The sequence below is a fragment of the Chrysemys picta genome, chromosome 6 (genome assembly GCF_011386835.1).
Source record: "Chrysemys picta bellii isolate R12L10 chromosome 6, ASM1138683v2, whole genome shotgun sequence".
In the NCBI taxonomy this organism is placed as follows: domain Eukaryota; kingdom Metazoa; phylum Chordata; order Testudines; family Emydidae; genus Chrysemys; species Chrysemys picta.
In genome coordinates, this window is record NC_088796.1 from 92,606,922 (window position 1) to 92,622,693 (window position 15,772).

The window sequence follows — 15,772 nt, forward strand, 5'->3', positions numbered from 1 at the left end:
TCATATGGAACTTTTTCCCTGTCCCCTATTATTATTGGCTCACTGCAATAAACCTGACTGAGATTAGTTATTTGGCCTCTTGAATATATTTCATAATAAATCTAAAGTGTCGCCAAGCAATTGACTATACAATTTATCAACAGTAGGATTTGACTTCCAATTTTTAAAGGATGTCTTTTTGCCTCTAACCGCCTCTTTTACTCTGCTGGTTAGCCATGATGGGATTTTTTTGGTCCTCTTGCAATTTTTTTAAATTTATTTGTAGTATACACCTCAGGAATGGAGTTTGTCTGTGACTATGAAATGGTCCATAACTCCGAACAAGATGTTACGGACTTCAGCCATGGGGGGAGTTCAGGCTGCAGCCATGGGGGGGGGGGGGTCAGGGCGAGTTGGGGCTTCTGACCCTAGAGACCATCACAACTCCCAGCAGGAGGTTCAGGGCTTCTGCCCCCTGGGAGCACCAGGGGGCTCAGGGCTTTAGACCTCGGGGGAGCGCTGGGGCTTCAGCCTTGTGTCTCCACTCCTGGTTTTAGCCTCGCGGAGGGTGCCAGGGCTTAGGGCTTAAGCCCCATGGCTCCACTCCCAGTTTGAGTCGGGGCAGGGGGTGGGGGGTACTGAGACTGAAACCGGCACTCCCCTCGTAGCTAAAGCCCCGAAGTCCAGCACCTTCCATGGGGCTGAATCTGCCAACGGAGCTGCGGGGCTGAAGTCCTGGCACCTTCCGTGTGGCTGAAGTCGGGAATGCCAAGCCCCAGTGCTCCCCCCAGTCTAAAGCCCTGAGCGCCAGTGCTCCCTAGGGTCAGAAGCTCTGAGCCCCCACTCTGCCTGGAGCCCTGACCCCCGCCCCCTGTGGCTGCAGCCTCAACCCCCCAGCGACTGAAACCTTGAGCCTCAGGCTAAAGCCCCAAGGCAGTACAATATTTGCCTTTTTTTTTTTTTAATTTTTTTTTGTCTGTGCTGCTGCCTGATTGAGGACATCCAGTTTCACAGAGTGGTGTCCAGTTGTCTGGTAAGTCCGTAACTCTGGTGTTTGTATATTTGAGGTTCTACTGTACATTTAGTTTGAGCCCTTGTTATGGTGTTTTTAAATAGCTTCCGTGCAACTTGCAGGCATTTCACTCTTGTGACTGTGCCTTTTAATTTCTCTTTAACTAGCTTCTTCATGTTAAATGCTACTGTGGTGGGTTTCTTTGGTATTTTCTTCCCTACAAGGAAGTTTAAATTTAATTACATTATGGTCACTATTACCAAGCAGTTTAGCTATATTCACTTCTTGGACCAGATCCTGTGCTCTACTTAGGACTAAATCAAGAATTACCTCTCCCTTTGTGGGTTCCAGGACTAGCTGCTCCAAGAAGCAGTCATAATGGTGTCTAGAAATTTTATCTCTGCATCCCATCCTGAGATGACATGTACCCAATCAATAAGGGGGATAGTTGAAATGCCCCATTGTTATTGGGTTTTCTGTTTTTGTAGCCTCCATAATGTCCCTGAGCATTTCACAATCACCATATCATCCTGGTTAGGAGGTCGGTAGTATATTCCTATTACTATACTCTTATTATTCAAGCATGGGATTTCTATCCATAGAGTTTTAATGGTACAGTTGGATTTATTTAAGATTTTTACTATATTTGACTCTATGCTTTCTTTCACATGTAGTTCCACTCCCCCACCAGCATGACCTACTCTGTCATTCCTATATATTTTGCACCCTGGTATTACTGTGTTCCATTGATTATCATCATTCCACCAAGTTTCTGTGATACCTATTATATCAACATCCTCATTTAATATCAGGCACTCAAGTTCTTACTATTTAGACTTCTAGCACTTTCATACAAGCACAAAATTTGTCAATATTTAGTTGTCTGCCTTCATGTGATGTAATTGTGTGGGGGACTCTTTCATTTTACTGTTTCTCTGCAGTTTCTAACTATGCTTTATCAACTTCCACCCTCTCCTATTTACTAAGATATCCCCATTAATCGATACTCCCCTAAGGAATGTCTTTGTCCAATCTATGTGCTTCTCTGTGTCTGTTGGCTTTCCCCCAAACCCTTGGTATAAAAACTTCTCTATAACCTTTTAATTTTTACATGCCAGGAATCTGGTTCTGTTTTGGTTTAGGTGGAGTTGGCCCGGGATGGCGAACCGCGGCCAGTGGGGGCGTGATTGGCCGAACCTGCTGCGTCAGCAGGTAAATAAACTGGCCCGGCCTGCCAGAGTGCTTACCCTGGCGAGCTGCATGCCAAACGTTGCCGACCCCTGCTGTAAGCCAATGTGGCCACTGATGACATGCTCAGCAAAGGCTTTCTTGCAGCCACTGCTTTATTCCTTGCATTGCAATAGTAGACCCTAAGCATATCAACATTCATCCTCCTAATGAGAAATTAAATTGACGTCATTTCTGAAAGCTAGAGTCAATGACGCATTCTGTAGAGAAAAGGGGGGTCTTTAACTTCCACCTGGGAAACTACAGACTGACATTATGAAGAAACAAAAAACAGCACTAGAATACTTAGCATTCAAAGAAATCTTTTTTCCCTATGTAAATTACTGATACAGGAAGGCTCTGAATTTTTTCCTGCCTTGACTGTATCTTGGTTTAACCCCCGTTCAAATACTTTGGCACCCCTATAGTTATTGTTGTTTATTGCTTATTTCTCTTTGTGCCCAATTATGCTACTAGGAGCTGCTTTCAATCAGAGAAGGGGGCACTGTCCTTACACGATCAAACTCTGATTCTAAAGGTTTGTACTGTATGGCTCAGTCAGCACTGAGTAGAACACCAAGGTTTGGAAGAGGCTCTGACCCCTCACAGAATTTCCTGGCCCACAGGTGATAATGCTACCAAATAAATAATAATACTTAAAAAAAGTGAACCTTTTTCTGTGCTCCCCCACTCCTAGCTGGAGACAGACAGGCATGTCAGTCCAAGATTACATATAGAAACCTACTATTTCCCAGTACTTCTTTCAAGCTGAGTGCTGCTCCTTTATCTCTCTCTTTAACTGACTTTTTCTGAGCCTGACCAGGAGCAGATTGGAATGCTTAATGATGATGAACCCAGAAGTCTTCCCCCTCTGCCCCCACCACACACAAGAGGGGAGTAATCAAAAGAACTCTAGCAAGTCAAAAGTCTCATTTGCTGGCTGAAGTTGTCAATGGCTTTTATTTAAGGGGACTGGAAGACTGCAGGAATTAAAGTTGGCATACAGACCCTTTGACCTCCAGTGATTAAACTCCAGCCTCTATCAATAGTTGTTGTCAGATGGCTGTTCAGTGGCTTGTGTGAAAAATGTTGTCGTTTTAGTCCAGTTCTTAGTGGACAAGGGTCTACATTACAAAAGCTGCCATCACTATTAGCATCTGTGTTAAGAGGCCAAGGAGTAAATGGGAATGGAAAGTGAACTACCCTGTCACTCTAGAGGTGATTCATTCAGGTCAGGATTGACATTTATTGGCAGAACAGTGTAGGGAATCTTGTACTGCTTGTGTTTTACTTCATCCATGGCTGAATAAAGGAATTTAGGTTCCAAGTCTGTAAATTGAGCACTCTTCAGACACACCAAATTCATCTAAAACAATAATAAAATCTCTCATTTCCAACCCATGTCTTAGCTTACATGTAATTCATAGAACCCAGGCAGGATCACGTGTATGGGAAAGCACAACATCAGAAAACAGACAGCAGCCTGAGCTGCTAATTGCTGTTTCTGTATAACTAAAAATAGACAAGGATGGCAGTGAGCAACATTTGCACAAAATGACAGCCATGGTGCAACAATAATCACACAATAAGAAACACTTAAAAGACAAACCAAGTTCTTACTTGAAGTAGGACTTTCTGGTTTGCCCTATACCCCTGGTGATATCCTCACCTACTCCCAAGTTTTAGTACAATTTTTTTTTATCGTATTTCAGTAGTGCCGGGCAAGATCAATGCCTGGTTTCGCTAGGTGCTCTATGTACACAAAGTAAGATTGTAAACTCTTTGGGACAGGGACTATTTAAATAGACAAGATAGAGAAAGGTTGTGAGAAAAGTATTATCCCTATTTTACAGATGGGAATTGAGGCAGAGAGTGACAAAGGCCAAGATTTTTAAAAAATTGGTGCTTCAAGTTTGGCTATAAATCCTTTTTTAGGTACTAAATAAATAGCCTAATTTTCAAAAGTGCTGAGCTCCCAAATGCTCCCATTAAAGTCAATAGTGCTTTTGAAAAGCTGGCCCTTTATTTAGATGCCTCAATTAAGAATTAACTTAATAGCCTGATTTTAGATACTCAGTTTTGAATATCAAAGCCCAAACTGACACAGAAAATCCATGCCGGAACTAAGAATTGAGCTAAGACCTCTTGTGCTGCAGACCAGCACCTTAATCAGAGGACCATCCTGTCATCCATTTGAGCTATATAGCCTTGATTGTGAACAATATGATGTTTGCAAGAGTGATACACTCAAATTGTCAATCATAAATCCTGAGGAAGCACTGTTGGGAATGAATTCAGAGATAACCCTGGTGTCTTCAGGTATCAGGCTGGGTAATCCCCCAAACAAATTGCATTTAAAAACCTGGAGTTTAAATAATAATAAAATTTCTCCATCCCTCACCAAAAAGAAGTCGCTGTTCTTGAATCTGGTGGGAAAGCTGCACAGAAGACAGAACTTGTGTGCATCAGCAGAAGATCTGACAGTAAAACATTATGCTTTTTTGTTTTTTATTGCCTGCTCTCACGATGGTTGCAGTCAAGATGGTTTATTTTCACTCTAGTATGAGAGAATTTTATGTTCTGGGACTCAGGCAATGCCCCCAAATAAGGATGGGGGGGCTTCCAGGAAATGGAAGTGAAAGTGGTTTTCTCCTCTACCCTGTTGAAAATGTAATCATTTCATTTTTTGCAGCAGCAATAATCTTTTCTTCCTGCTGTTAGGCTGGCAGCAGTATGAGATGTAATAAGCTTTGCCAAGGTAATAATAATATATAGGCTGTTATGTCCATAGACATCACTCAGAGGGGTTCTTGGGAATCTATTCTGCAGCTAAACTGGGATGGGTGGGAAATCAATCTATCCATTACATAAACTTACATCTCATCTCTAAACTACACAGATAGTGGCTACTAGTTCCTCTTTTTTTACACACAATTGTATGTTATTTCAGCACTGGCAATTTAGAGAGATAAATGCCAGCCAGGAGCAGGTCATTGGGGGTGGAAGTAGGTGTGTGCATGTGCAGAGCTGACTGGTAGATACTATGAATCCTATGGCCATGGGCCTCCCCTGATATGGGGGACTAAAATGTTAGGGCTAAATTTAGCTTTCATCAGATGAAGAATCAGTTTGTAGTTTCCCTCACCCTTGATGAGACAATCTTGTACATGTAAACCTGATTTCTAGGGTTGAAAGTTAATCCTGCATTGAAATTTGCCGATTGAGTTTCTCATCTTCCCCTCCCCCTACACAGCTCTTGGGGACCCACATAAACCTGTCAATTGATTTTGAGAGGCCCCCAGATCGATTTGCACCTATGGGGGGAATGCAGCTGGACCAGTAGACTAGACATGGGATTGAGAACAATGGACTCCCATTCTTATTCTGACCCTGACACTCCTTCTTTGACCTTGGTCAAGGCACTTAACCATACATAGCAGTACAGTTACCACTGAAATCAGTACTGACTGTGCCTCAGAAGTTAACTCTGGTGTGCTCTGTGGTTCATAGGGCACTGTGGAGATAAGGCTACACCATGAAGTTCTAAATATAATCCCTGTAATTTAGCCTAACTAGTACAATTGCCAATATTCTGATTTGTATGTGTATTTCTTTTTTGGCATCTTGCTAAACCACTTTTGCACAATAAAATCTTGCAGAAGTGAGTTCCACAAGTTATTTATACAGGCATTAGAAAAGTATTTAATTTTAAAGTACTTGCCTTTTAATATAATCCAGTGCACATAAGAGCTGCCATGCTGGGTCAGATAATGGTCCACCTTGCCCAGTATTCAGTGTCTGACAGTGGCCTATATCAGAGCTTCAGTGGGAGTGTACACAACAGGGCAATTATGGAGAAATCCACCCCTATCTTCCACTCACAGCTTCTGGTAGCCAGAGTTAGGATCGCAACCCTGACCATTGTGGCTAATAGCCATTGATGCACCCTACTTCTTGAATCATGGAATGCTATTCTTCATTGTCAAGCTGACACCCTCAGCATCACCATTGTCACTGCACTCCTGGAATATTTTCATTTGAAGATATCCTGAAGTAATACGGTACTGAACCCCATCATAATAATTCAGGCACCAGAGAAGAAATCCTTTTCCAAGGATACTGAGGAGGAACAGGAAAATGTCCTTTAGAGGTGGCTATAGCTGGGCCAGATCCCTGGCTGGCTCTACTGAAGTCAATAGATTTAAGCTGACTACATCAAATGAGGATGTGGCCTGAGAAATGTGTCTACTTTTTACTACCAAAGAACCACCAACATGTATAAGATTAATGCCTGTGAATATGAACTTTGTGTTTGATTTTTGTATGCTGCACTGGGCTGTAGGTCACAAGAAATGTTCAACAGCTTTATTTGCATAGGCTGCTTAATCTTTTATAGAGCCTGCAAGAACCCATGTCTTCTCCCAATGAAATGAAGTGTTCTGACTCAGGTTCCAGCTGGTAAGTGTGAATGAAACTCCTCACTAGAATTAGAAGAATTATTCATGGCATTTATCTTCACAAGCAATAAGCAAGTGGTCCTGTAACATACACAAAGCAATTACAGTACCTCTCTCTTCTGGGACAGGGGCTGAAAATAAACCATGTCACTTGTAATGCACTTGGAATTTTCTCTAATGGTTTGGGGGGAAATGCTTATTAAAACCAACGTTTCAATATTAGAGGCCGCATACAGATTATTGCCTGTTTAAGAGTCAGGCATCTCCTCCTAGAGGGCTAAGACAAGTCAGTACAATGTGGCTTTCAATCTAGGTTGCATTCAGATGACCTAACTTCCACTCTTGGCTGATCTCGATCATAGAAATCTTCTCCTTTAACCATCAGGTTTTGTCCCCAACTAATCGTAGTGTAATTCCACCACCAGTAATTACAAATATGTTAAAAGCAAATCTAGGCAACCCGCTCCAGATTAGTGAAAACCTTGATTAAAAGATCATGAAACCTTCCTGATTTTGAATGGTGCTCTTCTATTTTTTATCAGTTCTGATTTATCATTAAACTGGATTATTTTGGTGTTAAATCTCTCAACACCTACATCTCAGATGTTTGCTCTGTAGAGGATTATATCAGCAGCCCTATGCCTTGGATAGGTTTCACTTTTAGGTGACATGCTTAGCAATCTAGCACTTATCTTAGGTTCATCACTTCAGATCCAGGTCAAAAAAGCATTCAAGCATGTGGTTCCATTGCCAGAGAGTTTTGCCATTGACTTCAATAGGACCAGGACTGGGCCTTAAGCATTCACTCCTGCAAACACTATGCACGTGAGTACAGTTACTCACATAAGCTGTTGAATGGGACAGTTCATCTGAATAAGGTTATGAGCATAAAAGTTTCACAGTGTCAGGGCTTCATATACCTTTACTCTGCTCTCTACATCACAGAGGCCCTGGCCCGCCTCCATTCAATTGCCAGCCTGAATAGCAGCAATCTCTATAAAAGCTTGTTTTTGAACTAACAAATTCAGGATGTGTCAAGACTCAGGCTTTTGCTGAATGACCAGTTCTTATAAATGCCGTTCTAACTTCTTTGACCTCTCACTGAGACATAGGCCAGGTTAGTTCCAGAGTACTCAGTGGTACTACATTACCAATCAGTACCACTGTAAGGACGGGAAGAGGGTGTTCCCTTTTATCACCTCACCTTGTTCCCCAAATGATAACTGGGTTCTTAAATTGATTAATTTACTTCTCTAGATCTGCAAATATGCTTCCATATATGTATATGCTATAGAAGAGGTTGAGCAAACACTCAGTCCAACTAGATTTCCAATATAGTATTTGATTAATTACACTCTATGAACTACAGAAAGACCTCCCCAACAGGAGCTCCTGGATACTATCCCTCAGCCAAGTTCATTGCCATCAGAATATAATATTTGGATGGGGTGAATCAGGGCCGGCTCCAGGGTTTTTGCTGCCCCAAGCGGCTGAAAAAAAAAAAAAAAAAAAAAGCCACGATCACAATCAGCGGCAGCTCCACAGTGCCACTTTCTTCTTTGGTGGCAATTCGGTGGCAGGTCCTTCCCTCCGAGAGGGACAGGGACCCTCTGCTGAATTGCCGCCAAAGAGCCCGACGTGCCGTCCCTTCTCCTTGGCCGCCCCAAGCACCTGCTTGCTCAATTGGTGCCTGGAGCCAGCCCTGGGGTAAATGTGACAAAGGGACTAATAAAGCATTAAAATGAAAGTAATGAACAAAATGGGAAATCCAAACTGAGAATCAAATATGCTTGCTTGTAGTCTCTTAGGCCACGTCTACCCGTAGCTATGCCTCTGTAACCCTGTAACATAGACATAGACTACAGCGACAAAAGAGGTTTTTCCATTGCTATAGGAACTCCACTTCCCTAAATGATTGTAGCTAGGTTGACGGAAGCATTCTTCCAGCAGCCTACCCGTGTCTACACCAGAGGTTAGGTCAGCATAGCTAAAGCATTCTGGGGTGTGGAATTCTCACATCCTTGAGCACCGTAACTATGTTGACGTAAGTTTCAAATGCAGACCAGGCCTTATACCTTATTTAATTACACTCCACCTTGCTCCAATGAGCCATACAATAATGCTCCAGTTAAATGAACAGGAGTGCTCTACAAACACATAAACTCATCCAAACAATGTGTTTACATCTTTCTAATCTTTGGGTTGGAGGAAGAAGGATGTTCTTGTGGCTAAGGCACTGGGCTCGGACGATTTAGGTTCAGTTCCAGACTCTGTTAGGCTTAGGGTGACCAGATGTCCCAATTTTATAGGGACAGTCCCGATTTTTGGGTCTTTTTCTTATATAGGCTCCTATTATCCCCCACCCCCCATTCTAATTTTTTACATTTGCTGTCTGGTCACTCTAGTTAGACTTCTTGTGAGAGCTTGGGTAAATCTCTTAATCAGTCTGTGCCCAGTTTCCTACCTGTAAAATGGGGATAAGACTTTCACTCTCCCATCACTTTAAAGGTGTCTCTTTTAAAGGATATTCCTCTAATAAATTAGTATTTTAATGGCAGGAGAGATGAGGGGGATTTTTCTGCCTCCAATGGATTGTAGTTCGCTCTCTGGATACTACCAAAGCATCCCTGCCAGAACTTACTCTTACCCCTGGCTCACAAAGATCCTGAACTTCTAAAGAGCAACTTTTTTGTACTTAAAGTTCACAGATGGCTTATTTAAAAAAAAAAAACAATTTGCCCAAACATTTCCAGTGGGAGCCTTTTTTCCTGAGTAAGGACTACAAAACGTGTAAAGGGGATTAGGATCCTTCAAGGGGGTAGGCATTAAAAATTCTGCATTTACCAACAGCAAGACAAATGCCAAGACATTTTTCATAAATATTCAGTCAAAGCTAGAACTGCACTCCCTGCATGCTCCCTTTCAGGAGCGATGCCAGGGGTTTTGGTGCCCTAGGTGGGGGTCCTTCCACGCTCCCGGTCATCGTCGGGAATTCTGTGGTGGGGGGGTCCTTTGGCGGTGGGTCCCGGAGTGAGTGAAGGACCCGCCGCAGAACTGCCGCCAAAGACCCGGAGTTCAGAAGGACCCCCGCCGCCGAATTGCCGCCCCCCCAAATCCTGGTGCCCTAGGCGACCGCCGAGGTTGCCTAAATGGAAGCGCCGGTCCTGCTCCCTTTTTATGTTTTCCAAAGACTATCCTAGTGCATGAGTTCACAGTCAGAAATTCATGGCAACAGCAAATTTTAACTGACTAAAATTGGTTTTTGAACTTGTAAATGTATTTGTTCCAGAAACACCATCCCACAAGTTAACAGGAATAACACCATACAATCCATATGACCAATCAAACTTTTAATTTTGGATTTCCGATAGAGTAATTGCAACAAACTGCTGCAGAACAATTTACACATCAATAAATATCTGAAGTAACTATTCAACAGATAATTTCAAATTCACCTAAGATATAAATATCTACAGATAACTTGTAAGTAGAGCAAGAGGCTAATTTTTTCATCTATATGATTTCTTTGCTCAGCTCTGGGTACTACACAGTAGTATCTGAGATCCCAATGAGAGTTTTCCATGGTTTGGCCTTTAATATGTAGGAATCAGTCGTTCACACTAAAATGCAGCCATTCCTGGAATGAAGTACAGCACCTGTTTAACAGCACCCAGAAACACTACCCAACATATTAGGGAGGAAAGTAAAGAACACTGGGCTTGATTCTGATCTCACTTACTCTGGTGTAAATCAACAGTAACTCAACTGACATTATGCCAGTGTAAAAATGGAAGTGAGATGAGAATAAGTCATAGGGTGTCCAGTACAAACTACATATGGAATTTCGGTGCTCAGGTTCCAGCCTGCCTCTGTTAGTGGGGCTAACACCCAACTCCCTTGCAAAAAGTGTCAGATCTTTAATCACCAAAGTAGTTCAGACCTCAGTTTTATAGCTCACTTTGATGATGAAGGGCCCATCACTTTGGCATCTCCTAACAGGAAGCTGAAGCACAGGCTAAGTACTAATTTAGAGAAAAGAGTGCCACCTACTGAGTCAACAATACCACAAATAGATACAACATGTACACATAATTATATACTGAAACAGGATAATATAGTGATATGAACTGTGGACTCAGAAAAGCATCTGCAGTACCTGTGGCAGTAAAAGCTATGCTTGCAAATCTGAGGGATGGATTTAACCCACACATCATGGCATTTACTAAAGTGTGTCATTGGTTACATAAGAGATGAAATTTCCCTCTTCTCTCAGTTGTGTGCCTCTTTCAGTTTCATACCTATAAGGTGCAATAATTGCATGTGTACATTTGCACCAGCGAATATGGATTAATAGATGTGAATCATGCATACTCATTGGTTAAGTGCATGTGCAAATGAGTACTTGGGCACCTACCTATTGCTTTGTACACACAGTTACCTCATTTCCACATATAATTGTGGTAAATTTGCATGCAGTTGCAGGATACTTATGTATGTGGACTTCAGCTTCCCTTTTTTGGAACTGTGGTGTCTTAGCAAGAGACTATTTCAAACAGGTGCTACGTTACATTCTGCTTCCATCGGGTAAAAATGTAATAGGCACTTACGCTGTAACCCTTATTCTCGTGAGTAGTCTACCTGTGTCAGTAAAGGCTACTGATTACTCACATGAGTAAGGGTTGTTTCATGGAGTTGAAAGCTTAATACAACACATTACAAAACTAGGCAGTCTTCCATCCTTCTTTACTTCTTGTGGGCGAGGGCGATGGGGAGGCAGGAAATGTAATGGGTTTTTAAAAACCTGTTTAAACTATTCACTCCCACTTCTTTACACCTAGAATACCCAGGTGACTTGGGTGTCATTTTAAAGCTCAGAATCTAACTTTTAAAATGGCACTTACCTATTACAAGTGGCTGAAAGGAAATTGGGCGCTGCGGCAAACCCAGTATAGTAGGTCTGAGGGTGCAATCTGCTTTCTCAACATGTCTGAGCTGTACCCTATGCACAGGGTACAATTCAAGTATAGCGAGAAACTCCAGCACAGCTTTCTTGTGCCTCTCCAGACACTATCCCTCCAGTGTTTGCCCCAGGATCATGCTGTTCTATACTACCTTCTAGTTAGAGCTGTGTGTAAATTGCACAATATGCCCCATCATTAGCAAATGGATCACTCTTTGAAACGTGCTTTTACAAAGGTTAATTTTCATTTTATATAAACATATACAAATAACTAGTAGGGTTCAATGATGAAACATTTCTTATTAATATTTCTAGTCATTCAGAAAGTTCCTAGCTAGTTCATCTACCTAGTCTATCTTCTGCATTTTCCATACACCCTATCCTCATGGTACATAGGCCAAAATGAATGAGTGCAGAAGTCCAGAACAGAGAGGCATCTTTCACTTTCCATTATTCTACAACACACGTGTGCACTGGTGTGTTTTCAGCGTTTCTTTAAGATCATCATTTCTGATAACGGCTTTACTGAAATGGTGTGTTGGGCACACTGAACACTATAAGATGAATAAATGATCAATAATTGCATGTTTTGTTTCAGGGGTGCAGAGTCTATTTTCTGTTAATACACTCTGAGGAATACTTTTAGATTATATCAGAAAAATATGTAAGTGCCAGGCAAGGCAAGTGATTCAGGATACTCTGCTATGCTTAGCTGCATCACCCCGAACTACACAATTTAAAATAAGTTGTTGTTCAGTGAACAAACACAGAAAGGAGGGTCTGAGAAACAAATGAAGGAAGAGATGGAGAAATCAAGAATGAGTTTACAAGAAGGTGGGGAAAGGGATGAGTTGGGAAGAAAGAAGACTGGGATAAAGAAGCCTAAGAAATCTTAATTTCTCCTGTGCTTAGAAGTGATCACAACAGTCCTGCTCATGTTTAAGTCATGTTTGCTCATCGGGGTGTTTATATTGAGGCTTACAATATGCCTAATCCCTTTATCCTATGAGAGTAAAGGGCTAGCTCTTCAGATCTAGCAAAGATTGATCCCTTCTGACAGACGTATCACAATCCCTCCAGCAGAAGTAAACTCCTCTCCCCTACCCAGACAGGCTTCATCTTGCAGTGACATCCTCTGGTAGCCTGGCCACAGAGCAGGTGAATCTCTCCCAGCCTGTATGAATAAAGATGGATCTGAGGTTGTGACTTGGCAGGCACTGAGTGGAGCAAAAGAAAGCTGGCTGTGTTGCTGTTAACCCTTGGTCTGGCACCAAGATGTTTCATCTTCTCAATCAGGGAGAATTTGAAGGTCACAGCACAGAACAGCCCAGTGACATTGCATTTTGGCAAAATGAAACAACAAGAAAATAACATAACATATTTGAAGAGAAATTTTGAGAGAGAGAAATCACTGAAAAATTTGAACTTTCGATCCATCCCTCCCTAAACTGAAGTTAGGAAGAATGTGCCATACAACTTGGACCAGAAGGCAATAAAAAAAACATGTACATTGGTTGGAAGTTCTACAACCCACCCTCTAGGGTCCTACCCTCCTCATTTTACAGGTCTTCACTTCATAGCAGTGTGTGTGCTGTGAAATCTTCTCTGGATGTAGTTGTCCAATGCACTACAATATCCAAAATTTACATTAAACATCTGCCATGCTTTGGTGATGGGATTAAACTTGTAAATGGCAAAGTTTTGGAAATATAGTTTTAACAGAAAATGTGAACTGAAGAAAAGTTTGGTGGAAGCTCAAAACCTTGTCTCTTTCACCAGCAGAAGTAAAAGACATTACCTCACCTACCTTGTTTTTCTGTCTCACAAGATCACAGCCTAAATACATTAAAAACGCAAACTGCAAGATAAACATTATAAACAAGCTGCTTCTGGATAATGGTTAGAATTTTAATGCAATACATGTGATTTCTAAGAAATCAAACTATATTTACTAATCCTCTTGTGAACTGTTGAGCATGTCCTTTCTGAAAAATGTTTTCAAAATGTTTAGTCTTAAAACTTTATGATCTTTATGTGTGTACACACACACACACAATAAAGAACAATGGGGAGGTTTGTTATGAAGATGGTACAAACTTGTTGGACTAGTTCCTGCCAAGGCTGGCACTGAAAAGGGAGGCCATCAAAATAACAGAGAATTGAAACATTGAAAACAAACTGTTTAGAACATATCTTTGTGTCAACTTAATCAGGTCCAGTTGGCATCATGGCAGTTGTGAAGAAACAAAAATACTAAAATGTAGCAACAGCAGCATCAAGGTTTGTCTACACTACAGAGCACTATACCAGCATAGTTATCTCACCATAGTTTTGCCGACATAACCCCATAGTGTAGACACAGACTACATCAACGGAAGGGGTTTTTCCCACCAGTGCAGGAACACCACCTCCCCGGTCAATGGAAGCTGTGTTAATGAAAAAATTCTTCTGCTGACATAGCTGCATCTACACTGGATTTAGGTCAGCATAGCTATGCTGATCAGGGGTGTGATTTTTTCATACCCCAGACCAACATAGCTACGTCAACCTAATTTTTAAGTCTAAACCAAGTTTCAGGCAGTGCAGTGCTCTAAATGCATTGAGCTTTTATCTTATCTATTTATTTTAGTGCCTAATCCTAAACATACAATTTGGCATAGTGCTCACTGTCATGAGGACTGCCAGTGAGTTCAGCGACAGTAGTCCTGCTAGTAAGAATTATGCCTAGTAACATTTACTGGATTGGAGCCACTGATATTTATAAAGTGCCTATAAATATGGTGTCTAAACACTAGTCCCACTGAAGTCAATGAGATTTGGAATTGACTTGAGCGAGTCCAGGATTTGGCTCATTGCACGTATCTAAATGCTGGATATATACAGTTGTGCTGACTTGTGTAAGTAGTAACTTTCCAGAGATATACATTATTTTTACTATCCCCAGTCAACACACACTTTCTGCATTTATAGCCTTGTTAGAATGATTCAGCTGGGATGAGTAGACCTTGAACAGAGAGAAATGACAAAAATGAAATGATGCTGAAAAATTAAAAATTGCTCATGGCATACAGATTTGATGATTGGGGCACTCAGAACTATGGCCTGGACTACACTATGAGTTTAGGTCGAATTTAGCAGCATTAAATCGAATTAACCCTGCACCCGTCCACACAATGAAGCCATTTTTGTCGACAAAAAGGGCTCTTAAAATCGATTTCTGTACTCCTCCTCGACGAGGGGAGTAGCGCTGAAATCGACATTGCCGGTTTGAATTAGGTTTAGCGTGGACGCAATTCGACGGTATTGGCCTTCGGGAGCTATCCCACAGTGCACCATTGTGACCGCTCTGGACAGCAATCTGAACTCGGATGCACTGGCCAGTTAGACAGGAAAAGCCCCGCAAACTTTTGAATTTCATTTCCTGTTTCCCCAGCGTGGAGAGCTGATCAGCACAGGTGACCATGCAGAGCTCATCAGCACAGGTGAACATGCAGTCCCAGAATCGAAAAAGAGCTCCAGCATGGACCGTACTGGACCTGATTGCTGTATGTGGAGATGAATCCGTGCTATCAGAACTCCGTTCCAAAAGACGAATGCCAAAACATTTAAAAAAAATCTCCAAGGCCATGATGGACAGACTATAGGCTGAGCAAGTGCAGAATGGTGGTTCACTCTACTTCCCTGTAAGCCAACCACCGTCCCCTCCCACCTTTGATCTCTGCTTGCAGAGGCAATAAAGTCAGTGTTGTTTAAAATTCATGCATTCTTCATTACTTCATCACACAAATGGGGGGATAACTGCCAAGGTAGCCTGGGAGGGGTGGGGAAGGAGGGAAGCAATGGGTGGGGTTGTTGTAGGGGCACCCCCTAGAATGGCATGCAGCTCATCATTTTTGCGGGATGTCTGAGGCTCTGACCCGGAGCAGCCACTTGCATCTGTGGTTCTTTAGTAGGCTTGCCTGATATTCTAGGCAGCACTGAATCTCTACTAGACAAAACTTAAAGAAGAGAATGACCTGGGGAGTCATTCCCATTTTTGTCTAGGTGCCCCCGACCAACCTCACGGAGGCCGGCCAGGAGTACCCATGACAGCAGCAGATGGTACAGTATGACTGGTAACCGTCTTTGCCAACTTGC

General features: G+C 42.1%; 1 long non-coding RNA gene across 1 annotated transcript in view; it reads left to right on the plus strand.

Moving 5' to 3' along the window:
- LOC101947123 (uncharacterized) overlaps positions 1-15,390 on the plus strand; it is a 20,687-nt gene extending 5,297 nt beyond the window's left edge. The window contains exons 2-4 of the long non-coding RNA XR_010588626.1: positions 2,134-2,203; positions 6,615-6,676; positions 15,069-15,390. This is a non-coding gene — a long non-coding RNA (uncharacterized LOC101947123). The remainder of the gene's footprint in view (positions 1-2,133; positions 2,204-6,614; positions 6,677-15,068) is intronic.
- Positions 15,391-15,772: the final 382 nt, after the last annotated feature.